Source organism: Staurois parvus, unplaced genomic scaffold, assembly GCF_062004578.1.
Source record: "Staurois parvus isolate SC_StPar_1 unplaced genomic scaffold, SC_StPar_1.0 ptg000400l, whole genome shotgun sequence".
Lineage (NCBI taxonomy): Eukaryota > Metazoa > Chordata > Amphibia > Anura > Ranidae > Staurois > Staurois parvus.
The window spans coordinates 162630-183281 of NW_028318196.1; the positions used below are offsets into that span (position 1 = coordinate 162630).

At 41.6% G+C, this 20652-nt stretch overlaps 1 protein-coding gene and 1 pseudogene across 6 annotated transcripts in view; both read right to left on the reverse strand.

Moving 5' to 3' along the window:
* The window catches only part of AKAP9 (A-kinase anchoring protein 9), a 362315-nt gene that overhangs the window by 142447 nt on the left and 199216 nt on the right, over window positions 1-20652 (reverse strand). The window lies entirely within an intron of this gene.
* On the reverse strand, window positions 17514-17657 carry LOC149455307 (U2 spliceosomal RNA; annotated as a pseudogene).

The following is a 20652-nucleotide window of genomic DNA, read 5'->3' on the forward strand; positions in this document are numbered from 1 at the left end:
GAAAATCTGCATTCTCGAGCCACTGCCCGATTCTTCAATGCTCTTGGATTGCAAACGACATCAACATCCACCTTGATCCATTTTCCTCCTAAGAAGCTCTTCTAACATCTCATTATGTTAAAGAGGAACCCTGACCAGAATCTGGCAAGTGGCAATATAAAAGCACATTTTAGCTAACCAAGCTAGCTCAATAAAATAATGATTTCAGCATTTTAGAAAGAATATAGGAGTGAAAGAGGTGCGCATGGCTTCAATTTTTCTTTAACTAGTATTCAACTTTACTACTTTTACTGCTTATTATTTTAGAACTCCTTATGGTATCTTATAATTAATTCTGACCTTTTGCATGAGAGCGACACCACAACTAACTGCTAGAGTGTTTCTGTTTTTGGCCACACTTTGTCATCATGCATTAGCTACCCATATGGAAGAAAAATATATTTTAAAATATTCTTCCCAAATATAATGGCATATATTTGAAATGCTACAATTTTGGTCATATTCAATATATTAAAAAAAAAAAAGTATATATATATATATATATATATATATATATATATATATATATATATACATATACACACACACACACACACACACACACACACACATATATATATACACACTGCATGCTGAAAAGCATTTTTATTACAAAATATATGAAAAATATTTTTAAGAATACATTTCAAATATACTGTATGTGTTTAAAAATACAAATCTACATTTTTGGAATGCATTTCTAATATATGTACAAATATATGTTAAAATTACTTTTTTTATATGAAAATATATTCGAAATGTATTTTAAAAAAATATTTTTCATATATTTTGTAAAAAAAACAACGCATTTCAACATGCTATATATATATATATATATATATATATATATATATATATATATATATATATATATTTAAATATATTGAATATGGACAGAATTGTAGCATTTCAAATATATGGCAATATATTTGGGAAGAATATTTTTAAAATATATCTCAAATATATTTTTCTTCCATGTGGGTAAGAATGTCTGAACTAGGGTGGAAAAAGAAACTTAACTCCCATGATGCAGAAGGGGGGGGTCTCTGTATTACTCAAGCATGAACTGTGTAGACAGTCAGCAAGAAAGTGTTAGAGATAGATGGATTCCAGTGAAGCTGCTAAATTGCATATCAGCTGCTCTTCCAGGGTATAGTGTCAAGTGAATGTTTATTGATTTTAGCAGCTACTCATTTTCTTACTGCAGTGAAAGTCTGATACTATGATGCACTGGCAGCCCTCATGTTTTGTTCTGCTCCATCTGAAAGTACTGCAACTTATGCAGAGGAAGCTAGGAGTTTACACTGGGTGTCAAAACAGAAAGATAACACTGCTCTATCTCTGCTCGATCTTCTGCTTCATCTTTTCCTCCTCCTCTTCCGGGGTTCTAATGGCCCAATCAGCTAAAGATCATTGACATACCAGATAATACTCACCCCCTTTAGGCATGTCCCAGCATTTATTCCTAAATTCTCAGGGCCAGTTCCTCTGTGCTGACAGTATTTGTCTTTTATTCTTTTTAACTGTTAGACTTCCAACTCTTATGAGGAATATCATCAGACCGTTTACTAAAGCAACACTAAATGAATGGCTAGTAGTAGTTAGTAACATTCATCTGGACTTGTTCTGTACTTTTGAAGATGTTCTGTAGCTTCTTCAAGCCACTTCTTCCATTTTATCTAAGAGTCATTAAAATAACCCAGCACTTTCACTCACCGGCCACTTTATTAGGTACACCTGTTCAATTGCTTGCTAACACAAATTGCTAATCAGCCAATCACATGGCAGCAACTCAATGCATTTAGGCATCTAGATGTGGTGAAGACAACTTGAAGTTCAAACAGAGCATCAGAATGGGGAATAAAGGGGATTTAAGTGACTTTGAACATGGCATGGTTGTTGGTGCCAGACAGGTTGGTCTGAGTATTTAAAAAATGCTGATCAACTAGAATTTTCACGCACAACCATCTCTAGGGTATACAGAGAATGGTCCGAAAAAGAGAAAATATCCAGTTAGCGAGAGTTGTGTGGATGAAAAAGCCTTGATGATGTCAGAGGAGAATAGGCAGACTGATTCGAAATGATAAACAGGCACCAGTAACTCAAATAACCACTCGTTACAGCCAAGGTATTACGAATACCATCCCTGAACGCACAACACGTCGAACCTTGAAGCAGATGGGCTACAGCAGCAAAAAACCACACCAGGTAGCAAGGTATACCTAATAAAGTGGCCGATGAGTGTATATCCACACAGGTAGCCTGGACACCTAAATTTAATCACAATAGAAAGTGTCAAGGCAGATGTTGGTTGTCCAAGAACACGTTTCTGTTAAAGTTGTAGAACTGCCCCGTTCTAGTTTCATAATCCCATCCTTGGTGTCCGGAAGTCTGCATAGGTGGTAATCCTCCGATTCACACCGCTAAAAGTGTGAATTGTCAAATGGCTGGGGTAGTGATGTTAAATGAAAGATAGATGGTGCTCAAGGTTCTCCACCCCTTTTCAGGGATGGTTGATCCAGTTTGACATTGCCTCTTTCACACCTTTTGTGAACCAGTTGTCCTCTCTGTCTGAATTGTGCACTTCACTGCCCTTGAAAAATGTTCCTTTGCCGAGTCTTGACCTGTTAAATATGCCCTCCTATGGTTGGGGCATTCATTTGTTGACAGGCTGTTTTGTCTCCTCAATGCACAGATCTTTGCATTCTTCACCACACTGCACAATGATTAAAGTATTTGTGTTACCTGTGTGGATATAACCGATTTGGTATTTTCCTGACATGCACCAGAACTGAAGAAGTGGTTTGGATAACCTGCAAAACATTGTCAACATAGAACAAGTCCAGGTGAATGTGACTAACTACTACTAGCTATACCATGACCAGAATAAATGAAAACCTTCACACACTAAAAGGAATGCCATTTAACATTTAAATGACTTGCACAAAGAGTTATACATGGATGACACATTAAGTAGCTAATCTAACAGGATGACTAAGGTGCATAACAAAGTGCAATGGCAGTGTAAAAAAAACCATGGACCAACCTCTTTAATAGGTTCTAGCGATTCAGTCTGAACTGATTTGAGCTTTTGCACTTTTCACATTCCTTTTTTCTTGATTAAAAAGGCTGAATATGTTGAAAAATTAAACACATTGTACATATTTTTCAATACTGAAATAAAGGTATGTAGAATAGAGGACCAGCATTCACCGTCACCCAACGCAACTGTCATGTTCCCTGTAGTGGTACTTTTATTTGTTTTCTTATTTTATTACAGGTACTTATACAGCGGCGTCAATACGTAGCACTTTACACGTGTCTATATATATATCTATCTATCTCTAGATCTCTCTCTCTCTCTCTCTCTCTCTCTCTATATATATATATATATATCTATATCTATATAGATCTCTATCCATCTGTAGATATATATATATTTATCTATATCCACAGATGGATATATATATATATATATATATATATACACACATATATACACACACGCACACACAGAGAGAGAGAGAGAGAGAGAGAGATAAATATCTCTCTCTCTCTCTCTCTCTCTCTCTCTCTCTCTCTATATATATATATATATATATATACACATACATACACACAGACATTCACATCAGCCCCTGACCCTCAATGAGCATACATTCTAAGGTCCCTAACTCACATTCATACATACACATACTAGGGCCAGTTTAGACAGGAACCAATTAACCTACCAGCATGTCTTTGGAGTGTGGGAGGAAACCCCCGTAGGCACAGGGAGAACATGCAAACTCCAGGCAGGTGGTGCCGTGGTTGGGATTCGAACCAACAACCCTAGTACTGCCATGCGGAAGTGCTAACCAATTAGCCACTGTGCTGCCCATAGTTTTATTTTGAAAACAGAACAGTTCCTAGACTGCTGGTAAGTTTTAGGGTGATGTTACACTTGCAATCCTCACCAATGGCATGATTTTTATGGAGAGCAGAGAGGTGAACCGTGCTTGCATGTGTTGCTCCCTCGACAGCTGGTAAAGCAAGGCATCGTTCTCTCAACATTGATAAATTCTGTTGTGTTTTCAGCAGCAAGGAGCAATGTCTGCAAAAGACTGTAAGGGAGTGACACAGACTCCATGCACACGGAGCGTTTTAATAATGCTGTTCTTCTGCGTTCAGGAGAGGAACATTTAACTGCCCCTAAACGTTACGTTAGCTGTGTAAAGTCACGTTAGAAACATGAGTTTTTCAGCGTTTTTGCATTAGCGTTTTGGTTAGTTTTTTTGCATTTGCTTGGGTTTTTTTACCCCCCCCCCCCCGCAATTTATTTTTTTTTTTTTGCTTAAAAAAAAATCCAAAAATGCTGGTTTGCTGTGTATCACCATGTTTTTTGGCGTTAAAGCGTTTTTACAGGTAAAAAACACCTCTAGAAACCCACTAGTTCCAGATTTAATTTTCCAGCCAAAACATGTTGATTACACTCTATGTGTGCACGGACACATAGGATAACATGCTGGGGAGTTTACTGGCTGTAGAAAAAACCGCCAAAAGCAAAAAACAGCCGCTGTAAAAACGTCCCATGTGCATGAGGAAATACAAAGCAGAGGAGTATTCTCCCTGCAAATTGTAGCGATTCTGACCCAGGCAGCATAGTGGAACATCAGCTAAAATCTGGCCATACACTTTTTGAAATTCAGCTGGTTCATCTGGGACTGGCCACATTTCAATTAGTGTGCGGCAGTCCCTGCTCAACAAAAGTTGAATATTTGATAGACATTTGTCGAGAGGACATGTTGGAAAATTCTTCTCGATCATTGGTTGTAGCCGCCGATTAGTGTATTCTAACCGATCAGTGACAGGAGCCGGTCAGAACACACTGGTCCAGTTGGGGGGGGGGGGGGGGGGGTGATAGCGATTCCTCCATCCACTTAGTTCAGTCCAACAACAGAACAAGACAAAAGAGAAAAAACAAAAACAAAAAAATTAACCATGCATGGCCAGCTTAAGGCCTCATGTAAAACTGCTGCTCCTAAACGTGAGTTTAACAGCTTTTGGTGTTTTTTTTGCCAAAGCCCCTAAACTCATCTCTTAGATTGTAAGCTCCAAGGAGCAGGGCCCTCCTAACCCTCTTGTATTGAACTGTATTGTCTCCCTTTATATTGTAAAGTGCTGAGCAAACTGTTGGTGCTGTATAATAATAATAAAAGCCTATGTTTCCATTCACATATAGGCCTTTACCAAAGTTTAGGGGCAGCAGAGTTTATGGTGCAGTTAAATGTCCCTCTCCTGAACGCAAAAGAACAGCATTCAGGAGAGGAACATTTTGGCTAAAAAAACACCTAAGGCTAAAAAAGCGTGTGAACGCACATAAATGCGTCTAAGAACGAACAGCGTTTAGCATTTGGCCATTTATTCATTTCAATGAAAACTACTGTGGCCAATTAAAAGAATAAATATCCGGGCACTAAACGCAGTACCACATTTACATGTGTGTTTGTCCCGTTTAGTGTCTTTCTGCTGCCATGTCTAGTGGAGTTTCAATGTACGTGTAGTCTAAGGCTGCCTACACCGTTCTAGGTTGTAAAGTAAAATGAACTTTGTGCAGCAGGGAGTTACATTTTTCTAATTTGCTGCCATTTTTTGATGGTCCAATATAAAATGAACGGACTGTCTTAGCGCAACATTTAAGTGTGTGTTCTGATTTTTACTACTACAAGATGGTTGGTATTGATTTCATAAACACTACTTCCTAAATAAAGCCCATTATTTTTGGACTTTTGACCTGACACAACAGACAGGAACAAGCAGTAGCCCATACAGATCTTGTGGAAATGCAAGTCTCAGCAGGCCTTGCCCACCTCTAGAACCCCATTCACACCAGTACATTGTAAGCGCAGCGAAAAAAAAATTCCTGTCTCCTGCATTAAGGCCTCAATAAAACTTTCAAATGGGTCTGTGTTCAATTACATGCAGAAATCCCAGCGGGGGTTCCCACCAATTAGCAGCAGTGGGAAGCAGTCTAGTAGGTAAATGGGTTTTTTTTCCACACAATTTTTTCACTTTTTCTGTGCTCTCCCTATTTACTTTTTATGCTTTTCTTTTCCAATAGGCCTTTCTGTGGCACAAGTTATTTTAAGTGGTCTCAAACGTAGAGGCATGAATTTGTAAAGAGTCAGTAACAGCAGTGATCTCCGTCAGTCTTGTGTAATGTGTCTTCAGTCTATGACGGTCTACTCAAGCATGTCCCTAGTCTCCGATTACTCCTATAACATGCTCACAGTCTCTGGCCACCTTGAAACATCTTTTGTTGCATGTGTGCATTTTCTGTCAGTTTTGTGTAGATTTCAATTCACTGAATATTATGCGAGGCTCTTTGGTGATTTCGGGGACTCCATTTGAGACCCCCTATATTAAGAATGCTACCCACAATTATTAACCATGCAAAGGAAAAGTAATGCACCAGCCTACCTTGACTAACGCTTAAGAAGTGTTTAATTTTTTTTTATATAGTAGAGAGGGATGTCAGGTTTATATTGCTGTGTCCCCGCTGGGGAGATTCACCCTCTCCATTTGTCCTGCTGACCATCATCATTGAGACTGCAAGTGAGGGTAAATCCATAATTTGAGTAATCTCCGGAATAAGAACAGAGGGGAAATCACTCAATGTTCAGAAAACAACACGATAAGTGAGGATTTTCTTCATTTCCTACTAAGTCTACAAGAGAGGTTGTGAAGGTAAATCTTCCTAATGTCACAGAGATGTCAAAAAGCATGACGGGGGTTCTAACCATTTACTACACAACCAAAAAACTTAAACAAAAAAAAAAAAAAGTTTGAATACACTTTGGGACATATCATCAAGTAGCAGATGTGACATTCACCAAACATTCACTGCATATGCATCGGCAAGACTCGCCAATAGAGAATGTAACGTTCACTGCTGCCATGGAACTACAAAGTCTATCTACAGCAGCTTCTACATTCTCTGCATCTACAAATGTATAGTAGATATCAATTATAGATAAGGTACATTTGTACTCACAGTGTATGGTGGGGTTGGTAAGGAAATTTTGGAGACTACTCTTAACAAATGCCCATTTTTTCTGTGGTTGACATGAGAAATGGAAGTATTCACCACTACGGCATTCATATCATTCAATTTCCAAGTGAACGGGTACGGTTCAGGAAGTGGTACAAGAGTTTCCACTTCGTAAGTGTCTTCCTCCTGGCCTGCAGGCCACAGATTGCTGAGAGTGTCCGAAGACCAGAGAGATTTATGGGAATCCATTGTGGGCACTACAATGCTGTTCTCAATTCTATTTCTGAAGGTGATGCTGCAAACTCCGCTTTATATGTAGTTGCAGAGAAGCGGAGGCAATATATGCCGCTTTGGTCATCGTTGGACATGAAAGGTCATCCCTGTACACCAAACCAAGGCTCATAGCAAACAGGAAACATAAGTTGAAGCGATTTTAGATGGATCACATAATTCTTCAGCGCTGGAAGTATCCATGTTTGTACAGGAAAGGCTAAGGTTGTTAAAGTTAACGAAACACATCATGCAAACCAGCCAGGACAAATTCAAAGCATCACATTAGTTTGGGGCAGCTTGAGCTGTCAGGTGCTTCTCAGCAGGAAGGTGTATCTTGGACCAAGTCATCTGGAGAGCTTGGACTAAGTCATCTGGAGAGCTTGGACTATGTGGGGTCAGCAGTGTCAAACCTTGTTCCAATATAGATGACCTCCTGTCCACCAAGCGATAGTGTCACGCTGGCAAAAGAGCCGGAGACATGCCCGGATGAAGCAGAAACTTTCCGCAGCAGCACACTGGATGGCCAAGTCTTCTGTGGAGCATTACAGATCTGCAGCCTCCTGCTGAGCAGTATTTCATCGGCTGCCTTCCGTGTGAAAGAGAGAGACAGGCAGAGAGGAGTGGCCTGATACCTTCAGGCAGGTAAACATTAACTCTCTGCAGGCCAAGGGGCACAGAGGCTGAGAGATTCCAAGCAATGCAGGAGCCAGGCCTGCAGCACATAGTTTGCTAATGACATACACCCACCATCTACCTGGATGGCATAAGCCTGGTACACGTCACAAGAAGCTGGGTGTCGTAGCTGGCCTGCCAAATATACATGTTCGGCCAACGCGTGGATCTGTGCACAGAGTAAAAAAAACACTAAGGACAGGTTGTCAAAGTGGACAAACGGGTGTGCGGCTAGCTTGAGGGTTTACTCCACCCAAAACTAAAAATACCATTTTGGGAGGGTTGTTAAGTATGCGGTGAAACATGAAGCTTTGCTCCAAAACTACTGCTGCACATCTGTACATTTAAGTGGGGAAGTCAGAAGAGGTCTGAACCTTAGAGGGTAAAGCTGGCCATGGATGGATAGAATTCATAGATGGAAAATGTTTAGGAAACGTCTTAGGATAGTTCATATGAAGACTACTCTGATCATTCTCAGAACATTTGAATGTTGTTTAGAAAGATTTTGTTTGCTTTTAACATTTGATTTTGTTAGAAATTCGTATTGCTGCTCCTTTGAATATTCTCGTCAGTGCGGTTGACAAAGAACATCGATTTGACCCCACCAGTGCTTAGAAAAACATACAAACTTTCTTAGAATATTATTTTCCTAAGAATTTTTGTTTTGAAATTCTATTTATGGCTAGCATAACTCCAGCTTTGTTAAAACATAAGTTAGAATAAAAAAAAATCAGCACAAGGGACAATATTAAAGTGGTTGTAAAGCTCCCACACCAAACACTTACCCGAGCCCGATTTTGATCCAGCGCTGTGAGTATCTGCAGCAGCGGTGCGCTTCTTTTTCCCTCTCTCACAGAAGGCACGGCAGCAGAGGGAGCCACTAGCTGCTGCTGTTGTCAATCAACCCCTGTGAACAGAGAGTGCGGAGAGGGGCTGAGCTGCACTGTGTGTGTCAATAGATTCACACAGTGCAGCTCGAGAATGATGAAGTGGCTTGCTATGGGGGCACTCAGAAGGCAGGAGGAGCCTGGAGTGCTGGCAGTTGGCCCAGAAGAGGACTGGGGCTGCTCTGTGAAATACCGTTGCACAGAGCAGGTAAGTAATTCATGTTTTTTATTTTAGAAAAAAAAAATCAACCTTTAGAATCACGAACTATAATGTATTGTGTCCCTTGTGATTCTGGCTCCCGTTATAGTTGAAATCTTCCCCCTCTGATCACCCCTCTACTCCCATAAAACTATGTTACAAGAGTGACTCAGACAAATAAAAACTGATGTGTTATTGTTTCTGGCAGACTGCATTGTATGTGTAATTTTCTTTTTTGCCCATTATGCCCTCCAGGTGAACTATATGTGCAAGGATTTTAGCTTCATTTTTTGTAGACTCTACCTCTATGCTGAAGATACTGCCATTTGTTTTTCCCGTTGCCTTCCTTAAATTGACTTCTGAATGGGAAAGGCAGGCTTCATACCTAACTGAGCAATCTCGGTGCTGTAATGAGAAAAGCTGCAGTTTCTGCATCCCTTTGAAATGGATGATCCTTAGAGAGTATCTTACCAAAACTGAAGCCCCTGTTGCAAAGTGATTTGCCATGGAAGACATCAGAAGAAAGCAGTGAACCAATCACTTTAAAGGGCCAGTTTAACTTTCACAGGTAAACATACCTTGTTTTTTAAGTATATTCCATTTGTGGGTCCTCTTCCCTATGAATGGTGACACAATGATGCAGCAAATCTCTCTGCAGCATTCCCCTTTGAGTCCAGGGCAATCCAATGATGGGCTCCCTTGATACCCTGAACCAGTGTTGCTCAACTTTTTTTCAGTTGTGGCACCCTTTAAAATTCTGCACAATTTGGAGGCACCCCATTCTAAAATATAACAGACTAAACTAATAGTTTTACATAAAGCATAACATCCACGCACGTAGGACACCCCAACAAAAGTAAATTCTTCCAAAGTAAATACACCTTTGCATACTGGAACGGACTTGTATTCCATTGTTTCTCTTCTCCCTTAGTTTCTCTCTCTCACTCAGCTAAAGTATCCCCAGTGCTGATGGAGGGGTGCAGGAGAGAGGCAAACAAGGATGCTGTGCAGGAGCCCAACGTCCTCCTTATCAACCAATGTCATTGTAAGCTCCCAGGATCAGGCCCTCCTAACCCTCTTGTATTGAACTGTATTGTTGCTGTATTGTCTCCCTTTATATTGTAAAGTGCTGAGCAAACTGTTGGCGCTATATAAATCCTGTATAATAATAATAGATTGTTAACACGCCAGCAGCTAGAAGGTTGTAATGGTGCACAATCAAAACCTGTGGCTTTGTGTAACTAAAAGGCAGGCTGGATCCACTTGTTACCTTGTATACAATTTGTGGGCAATTTTTAGGCATTTTGCCAAGGCACCCCTGAAGAGACCTGAAGGCACCCCAGGGTGCCTGGACACCCAAGTTGAAAAAGGCTGCCCTAAACACACAGAAAGTGGGTTCAAAGAGAAGTATGGGACTGTGTTTTTTTTTTTCTTTTTAAACTGTACAAACCTAGGTGGCTGCAGCATTGCTTTGATGCTGCATTTGTCTCCCACGCATCACCGCGGATCACTCAGTTCTCCCCGCCCATCGAGTAGATAGCGGTAACGGTTAGTTACTGCTGTCTGCTCTGCCCTCCCAGCATTCACAGGGCCACTGAGCTGTGAAGGGGGAGGGAGAGGCTGGCTCAGGCTCGCAGCGGCTCACCGAGAGGCTGAGCCAAGTGCCGGCCCAGGCTCCAGGGTGGATCCCAACCATATGGTTGCGATCTTTCCCCAGCCTGGGACTGGCTCTGTGACGTCACCAGGCTGCAGGCTTTAGCCCCGTTGGTTGAAAATGGTTTACAGGAGAACGAACTGCACTTCTGTGATCCATAGAAGTACAGCCAAAAGAGCTTTTGCTGTATTTCTACTTGAAATGATCTTGGGCACCATTACCCGGGAGAGGAGTGGCCCCAGATCACAGAGTAAAGAATCTTCAGGGGACAGCACCAGAGACAGGGTGAGTATTGCAGCAGGAGCTGCTTTTGTTAATATAATCTAATTTTTTTATTCATTCGTTTTAAATAACCCAGAGCTTGGTTTAAATATGCCTTTTACAGGTTAGATAACTCCTATTATCCTTAAAGTGATTGTAAAGCTTCCATTTTGTTTAAAATACTAAACATGCCATATTTCCCTGCTCTGTGCAGCGGTTTTGCACAGAGCAGCTCTGATCCTCCTCTTCTGGGCTTCCCTGCTGGCACTCCTGGCTCCTCTATTTCAGCACATGCCCCCATAGAAAGCTACTTTCTCTGATTGCACTCGGGCAGGCTCTCTCCTGAGCCCTGCTGCCTGAATGTATAAACACAGAGAGCAGGGCTTGGCCCTGCCCCCCACTCCCTCATTATAGGATTTCATTGACAGCAGCATTAGTCAATCTGCCCAGTGAGAAGGGAGAGAACCAGGAGAGCTGCTGCTTTTGTGAACTTTGCTGGATCGAGATCAGGTTCAGGTAAGCATTTGGCGGGGCTGTGACAAAAACAGTGAAGGCAGCTACTTGTAGACCATGCCAATTTCCAGCTTACCAATACAGCTACCAACACTTCCAAGGCACAAAGCACAAACAATACTGCCTGGTATGTAAAATGGAAGAAAGAAAAGCTTCTGTGCTTTTTATATTAACTGCTTCCCACCCGCCCCATGTACATAAACGGCTGGACGAGAGCAGTACAGGAGCGGGTTGCCGTTCATAAACGGCGCCCGCATTTATAGGCTGTGTGAGCTCCCTGGGAGCACACGGCACTGTGATCTGGTGCCTGCTGTGTCCGAAAACCGATTGCTGTATGGGACCTCTATGTGAGGTCCCGATTCATGTGACCCCGGATTGGCCAATCAGATGTCATATGAACAGTAGTAAACAAGATGTCACTTCCTGACATCATTGCTTACTACTTGTGAAATCTGTGAATGATCACAGAGATCACATAGTACAGGGCCATTCACAACAGCCTTGTACCAGGTGACAAACTGTGACCAATCACAGCTCTCTCAGTATTTCTCAATGGCTGCAAAAATGCAGTCAGAGAGAAGGAGAAATGATTGCTTTTACAGCCTTTATGGGTGTAAAAGCAATCAGTGTGTAAAAAAAAAAATCTTCATCACCCCCCACAAGTAGTACAGTGTCACTATGGTGACACTGTACTACTTGTGGGGGGTGATGAAGATTTTTTTTTTTCACTATGGTGACACTGTACTGCTAGGGTGACAGTATGTAAAAAAAAAAACAAAAAAAAAAACAAATAATATAAAAAAAATAAAATAATGTAAAAGAAAATCTAGAAAAATTATAATTTTTGGTTATAAACCAATTTGGGTTATTTTTTTTTTTTACTAAAAAGATAACCGAATAAATTTTGGCCAAGATTTATGAAGAAAGATTATTTATTTGCAAAATGTTATAAGAAAAACAATTTTCAAAATTTTTGGACTTTCATTTATATAGCAGAAAAAAAAAATCCTAGTGGTGAATAAATAACACCAAAATAAAGTTTTATCTGTCTCAAAAAAATGAATGACAATTGCGCGGTCATGCAACACTGTACCCGTATGCATTTTTTTTATCAAAGTGTGATAGCGCTGAAAGCTGAAAATTGGCCTGGACTGGAAGGGGGTGAAAGTGTCTGGATGTCAGGAATGGACTTGCCAATAATGGTGGGACTCACTTGCCTTGTGGGCTGCAGTACCAGGGCTGGCCAGCGGGTGCTCTCAGCAATCAGAGACTCACCCCTGCAATCAGCCAAACACCTGAAGCTGATTGCAGGGTTTGTATTTAAGGAATGGCCAGACTCACAGTCAGGGCCTTGGTGTGTGTTTTTCCATGGGCCCCGGTACCTTGTATCCTGTATTCCTGTTCCGGTCTGACTTGTTGCTGACCCTGCCTGATCCTGACCTCTGCTGACTTCTCCTGCTTGATCCCTGGCTTGTGACCCTGACCATTCTCTGCCCGACCCTCTGTACCGCGCTGCCCGTGAGTTACTGTACCCAGCTTGTGACCCCAACCACTCTCCCGCCTGTTCCTGATACTCCGTTTGCTACTGACCCGGCCTGCCTGACTACTCTTTGTATTGTATGTATTGTTATCGGTGGGTGGTTTGGTTTGTTTGCACTGTGTTTATGTTTAGTTTTGCACTGCGTTTTGTATTGTTAGTCTTAATAAATTATATTGTTTATACCATATCTGAAGCCTGCGTTTCCCTGTGTCAGTCCACACACCTCTGGTCATACCTGGAGCCCTGACACTGGACTTGAAGTGGTTAATAAGATCCTAGCTAGTCTTTTTTTCAGCTCACATTAGAGACTGAAAGGACAAATCACTTGGTGATGGTGGGGAAGAAATGCACAATTTCATTACCCCTCAAATGGTTCCCTCTGGTCTCTGGGCAAAGGAAGAACTCTAGAGTGATATTTTTTTGATGGTGAAATGACCTCGGAATGCTCTAAAAAATGATCATAAGCCTGTTTGTTATGGTGGGAAAGGCCATGGCTCATAGTTCTAACTAGGTGAAGCAGACTGGTGTGTCACCCTGAGAACAGTACAGCATGTCTCATACAGTCGATGAAATGCAGCATAATGTTTTATTAACCAGAGCTCAGATTACACAGCAAATATAAGGTGACAGCCTGAGGCCGATGTATGAAATCTATAAGATGGCAGAGAAAGATCTCAGAAAATAAACAGATGTCTCCTATAGTGGCTGCAGGCATAAGACGGCAGCTGCAGTGACAGTCTGACTGCCCAATAGGACATCACTGAAAACACATCCCTGTGCAGTAAGCACATACATCCAATGCTATCCTTCACTTGGGGAAACAATTCCATCCAGCCAATCGGCAAACTCCCCACTCGCTGCCCGGAGCAGAACTGGGGGGGGTCCAAAGGAAATGCAAGGTGCTCTTAGACACAGCAAGTATTTCATGTGTATGGATACGGCTAGGTCAATAAATCTGGTGCCTAACTTGGCACTCTGGTTGTTGAAGGTAGTGTACACTGCATGGCTGCCTAATCCTTTAATACTCACTAATGCTACGTGTGCGCACAACAGGACACAAGCCTACTCTAGTACCATTTATGTCCACACCTGCACTTGTGTACCTGTGTTGGCACTAAATGGACCGATGGCTCCCGCGTCAGTGTCTCAGAGAGACCTGGGACAGCCGAGGCTCCTGTGCACAGCGCTGGATCAAGAGGGGGCTCAGGTAAATAATTGGGGGGGGGGGCCTGGGGGATGAGACAGCTGAACACAGAAGGTTTTTACTTTCATACATAGAATGCATGAAGGTTAAAAAAACATTAACCCTTTACAACCAAGCTGTTACTACCCCATGATATACTCACAAAGAAACAGCCAGTGAGTTTTGTAGCCAACAAGACAACGTCTTCTCAAAGAAACCTATAACCAGATGGATCTATACTGGATCTTCTGCAAAACCTTCTTTAGGATTGGAATCTGTCCCCTTTTGTGTAACTGGACGGATGGCTCCCGCTGCAGTGTCTCAGCCAATGGGAAAAGAAAGACACCTGGGACAGCCGAGGCTCCCGTGCACATCGCTGGATCAAGAGGAGGCTCAGGTAAATATGGGGGGGGCTGCGTCACACTGAAGGTTTTTTAGTTTCATGCATAGAATGCATGAAGGTACAAAAAAAAATTAACCCTTTACAACCAAGCTTTTACTGCCCCATGATATACTCACAAAGAAACAGCCAATGAGTTTTGGAGCCAACAAGACGATTTCTTCATCAGGGCTTATCAGAATGGAATAAGGACTCAAATGGACTCAAAGAAACCTATAACCAGATGGATCTATACTGGATCTTCTGCAAAACCTTCTTTAGGATTGGAATCTGTCCCACTTTGTGTACCTGTGTGGGCACTAACTGGACGGATGGCTCCCGCTGCAGTGTCTCAGCCAATGAGAAAAGAGAGAGATCTGGGACAGCCGAGGCACCTGCGCACATCGCTGGATCAAGAGGAGGCTCAGGTAAATATTGGGGGGGGGGGGGCTGGGGGAGGAGGCTGCTGCACACAGAAGGTTTTTACTTTCATGCATTAGAAACAATTCAGTACTGTCCGTGATACTTTTTTTTATTTGCACTAAACATACAATTTTGAGGACAAGCTTTCGAGGAATGTCCCCTTCTTCAAGGTCTAAGCAGTACTACTCACAAAGTTTTAACAGAATGTTAGAAGAGATGTGGGGGATTAAAAAAAAAAAGAAAAAAAAAAAAAAGAGACTGGAGATAAGACACAGCAAAAGCAAAGACTGGGGGAAGACAACACTAACAGAGGGAGTCAAGCTTGAGGTGATAGTTATATAACTGTTGGATAATGAGTGAGGAATCCCATGTCCAAATTCAGGCCGTTATCTCTTGTGTCAAATAGAATTATCATTCTTAGTTCAAAAGTTTTTCTTTCCTGAATGGATTTGAAAAATATTGAGGTCTCCCATAGTGTGGTCTGGTTGTGCGAAATGGTGTCCCTTCTGTCGCAAATGCACTAATACAGCTACAATCACCTCAAGCAAAATGGAAGATACTTTCATGCATAGAATGCATGAAGGTAAAAAAAACATTCACCCTTTACAACCAAGCTTTTACTGCCCCATGATATACTCACAAAGAAACAGCCAATGAGTTTTGGAGCCAACAAGACGATTTATTCATCAGGGCTTAACAGAATAGAATGAGAACTCGAATGGACTCAAAAGAAACCTATAACCAGATGGACCTATATTGGATCTTCTGGAAAACCTTCTTTAGGATTGGAATCTGCTTCAGTTGATTACACGGTTATAATTCTGATCCAAATGGAGGATTTGCACCAGACTGAATATAGATTAATTTCAGGTATAGATTTGAGTACATTCAATTCCTTATTCCATTCTTCTGATGAAGGGGTCTGAGAAGTGTTGTTGTAAGACACTTTGGATTTTTTCACGGTTTTGTTACCCATTTGTATGTCTGTACTCTGAGATTACAAAAAACAAAACAGACCACTACTACAGCTATATTGGTTGGGGACAATTAGGTTGCCATGTTGGCAGGTATTAATTATAGTATCTTAAGAGAGGAAGGATTAGGAGAATGCTCACTGCACATACCAGACAGTCTTCGGCCTCATTCACAAAGGCGGTAAAAATGTGTGGTTTGGAAGCATTTTTACCATCCCCTGACCACCCAGGGAATTATCTACATGCTGCAGCAAATTTATCTCAGCTTGTCAAATTTGCCAGCTGAAGTAGTTGAGACCATGCTGCAACCGTGAGTTCAGTAAAAACAAAACAAAAAACAAAAAAAGGTAACAGTATGGCTTCATGAAATGGCTGGAAGTTGCTGCTCTGTAAAAAGTGAATTTGTTAGAGATTGCCATCGTGCGACCCTTGCCTTAATGCCAGCATCGACAAAATTATGATAAAAAATAAATATACATTATAAAAATGATATCAAAAGAAAGGATTAACAAAAAAATGATAAACAAAAAAATATTTTTTGTTAATCATTTCTTGTGATATTTTTATAATGTATATTTATTTTTTATCATAATTTTGTCGTTCAATCACTGCACTTGTCACTGCTGTGTGATATTCAATCCCATATTTAGGGATTCACTGAGTTTTTTTACTTATTTTTCACTTTTATTTGAAGAATTTCTAGCCTCTGTAGTCACTATTATTGTCAGCGTGATAATTGATCCCACATTTAGGGATTCACCATTTTTTACTTTAATTATATTTATCAATATCTTTCACAATATTGCAGTCCCTTTAGTCCCTTTTTTATCTCTTTCACTGGCATTTCTTTTGATTTTCAACATTTATTCACTTTTCCGTCTCACTATTTATCCCTTAGTGGATCAGCTCACTTCATGATTGGTGAGTGAATGGCATATTAATCCACTGAATACACTGAGGATTATGATTAGTCACACATAGGATATGTTTGGTATGAGTTATATTGGGTTTTAATACAGTTTTGTGCTATTCTAATTATTACATCTGGTATTTTGGGATAAGCTAGTGTATAAGTACGACAAAAATAAGTGCAAGTGACACACATCGATTGCAAATAATTATGCAAAAAAAAAAAATTCAATAGCCGGTAAATTGGCTAGGCCTTACAGCCTGGTAACAAAGACTTCCTCAGAGAAAAGGCCTAACCCATGAGGCATAGTGCAAAAAAAAGCAAGTGGCATCAAGGCCTAGTGCTCATGCTCACAGTTGGGTCCCAAACCCGTAGTGATACCAAGAGTACCCCAAGGGTGTGACTCCCAGGGGGCACTTGACACAACCAGCTCTCTATCTTCTCAACCCCTTCCCAGATCAGGCAGCACTACTCAAATCAGTAGGCATTGAGCACCTTGAACCCCTCCACACCAGGGAAGTATTCCCAACCCCCACCTTATGTGGTACATGTGCTAATCGGTTTCCTTGCCCATTGGGAAGGTCCCTCAGGACCCCATAATACCATCAGGAGCACTAAACAGACCGGCACCCTTGGCAATAAAGCTGGCAGAGTGCCCCTACTGGACACTGGTAAGAACAGATACTAGACTTGATCTTAGCCAAAAGGTCGAGAAGCATGCACATCAAGTTTTTTCTTTTTTTTTCTTTTGTAACCTGCGGAGGAGCGCAAAAACAAAACACCTGTAAGTGAACAAAAAAATTTAATGTAAAACAACGCACATAAAAAAAAGTGCACTTAAGGGTGTGTGTCTAGTCCACCTCCTGAAAAAGTAGGGCCCTTCCCTTACCCCTCAGGGCAAAAAGTTCCTGACAAGGGCAAGGCACACATTTGTGGTCCACCTAGCCAAAAGGCTTGGCTGAACCCTCTACTCATGGTCAGCTGAAGACCACCACCAAGTACTAGGTGAGAGGCACATCAAGTTTTTTTTTTTTTCTTAAAAGTTCATGGGAGGTGCAAAAAAACAAAGTAAGTGAACAAAAAACGTGCAAGTGCAAAACACCAACAAAAAAAAAGTGCACTTAGGGGTGTGCTTTTGTCCACCCCCGAAGGGGTAAGACCTCTACCCTGATCCCCTGGGGTGCAAGGCTCCTGACAGGGACAAAGGGTTTCCAACATGGTCCATTGAGCCAAAAGGCCTGGCGGACCCCTTTCCTTGTGGCTAGCCGAAGCCGAACACCAAGTACTAGTCAGGGAGCTTTCCCGAAGAGAGACCCCCCCCCCAGGATCAGGGGAGGAAGAAACCTAAGAGCCACCCATCCTCCCCCTAGACTTCAGGGTAGGCCCGAGGACCAACACCCACACAGATAACTGACAAACAGTGGAAGAAAAATAAATAAGTTGCCATGCAATAGTGCACTGGCTAGGCCCTGAGGCCCATAGCAAAAAAAAAAAACAAAAACTTCCCTGGACTTAGCCAAAAGACCTAGCACAAAAATGCGCAGTACAGAGAACGTGTTTGTAACAGTGACCATGTGCACTTTTCACACATGGGATCCCACCTCCATGTGTTACTAAGGGTACCCCTGGGGCGACCACTCCCAGGGGGCACTGCTCCACAGACTCTGCCTACCCGACCTCTGGCCAGACAAGGTAGACCCAACTGGGCCCATCCAGTTTTCCGAGGGGAATTCCTCCCGTGCCTCAACTGCCTGTGAGTGCCCCGGTTTCTGTTCTAGCCAGTACTAGCCTTCAGAGCCCCCATCATACCAGCAGGGGTACTACACAGCCAGCCATCCTCATCAAAAGGCAAGAATGACTGCGGATGGTAAGGGGCACATCAAGTACACCAAGCAGACCTGCTCCTGGAGGTGCTTCTCCATGTTTTTAAACCAGTAAAAATATCTAGTGCAGATCTAACCTCTTTTGCAGGAAGGTAGGGGAGATTACAAGGTAGACTTATGCCGACTTATCATTAAGGTATTAAGAAAGTCAGGCTGCTTGTTACACTTGTTATAGCTGCTGGCTATAGTAAGCAGCCATTCAGTTGCAAGAAAGACAAAGATGACTCGCATTCTCCATACCTCTGCTAAACTAGGTCTTGTGGCCCCCGAACACCTACAGATTAGAGAGCTGGTGCGACCAGTTAATTTGCATTGCAGATGTACCTCTAAGGGAGTTTCATGCACAAGACTCAGACGTGGTATAATCTGACAGTGATTTTCCGGAAATCCCTTAATGTGCATATACACCCTTCATTATCTAGAAGCAAATTATAGCTCTAATGCCTTTTAATTAACCCATAACAATGAGACAGCAGTGAAATCTGACGGATTTTAGAAAAAATAAACTATAACGTGTTTGCAGTAAGTACATATTTTCAGTTATTCAGTAATATTTACCTGGAAGCAATTTCATGCATTGACTTGCTTGCTGTTATTTTGCCATCATTTTGTATATAGAATTTCATGTACCGATTTGTAAATGTTTATTTTATTGGCCATCTGTAGATCATGGAATTTGATTAGCATCCTTGCCTAATGCTGTGCAGATAAGCTATAGATGGGGTGGATTATGTTTTCTACCACAGCAGATGTCCACAGAGGCAGGAAAAACAAGGTGCAGTCACCATGTAGCACCATTAAAGTGTCTCTCCAGGAAAAAATCAAAAACATTCCTACGTAAAGTATCCCAGATAAATGCACAGTCAGGCTATGCTGAAATCCTAAGTCATTTTAAAAAATATTACCAGGTGATCCTGTCATTTAGATGTTGCCTTTTCTTCTACTTTAGATTGGAAGCTGAGTCCATATATGTAATATGCAATATAGCTTCCCTCATATACACATACAGTGGATATAAAAAGTCTACACACCCCTGTTAAAATGTCAGGTTTTTGTGCTGTAAAAAAATGAGACAGATAAATCATTTCAGAACTTTTTCCACCTTTAATGTGGCCTATAAACTGTACAACTCAGTTGAACAACAAACTGAAATCTTTCAGGTTGGAGGGAAGTAAAAATAAAAAACTAAAATAATATGCTTGCAGAAGAAGTGTACACACCCTTAAAACTAATACTTTGTTGAAGCACCTTTTGATGTGATTCCAGCACTCAGTCTTTTTGGGTATGAGTCTATCAGCACGGCACATCTTGACTTGGCAATATCTGTCAGATTGCGAGGGCATCTCCTGTACACAACCCTCTTCAGATCACCCCACAGATGTTCGATCCGATTCAGGTCTGGGCTGTGGCTGGGCCATTCCCAAACTTTAATCTTCTTCTGGTGAAGCCATTCCTTTGTTGATTTGGATGTATGCTTTGGGTCGTTGTCATACTGAAAGATGAAGTTCCTCTTCATGTTCAGCTTTCTAGCAGAAGCCTGAAGGTTTTGTGCCGATATTGACTGGTATCTGGAACTGTTCATAATTTTCTCTACCTTGACTAAGGCCCCAGTTCCAGCTGAAGAAAAAACAGAACCAAAGCATGATGCTGCCACCACCATGCTTCACTGTGGGTATGGTTTTCTTTTGGTGATGTGCAGTGTTGTTTTTGCGCCAAATATATCATTTGGCATTATGGCCAAAAAGTTCAATCTTGGTTTCATCAGACCATAGCATCATTTTCTCACATGCTTTTGGGAGACTTCAGATGTGTTTTTGCAAAATGTATCCGAG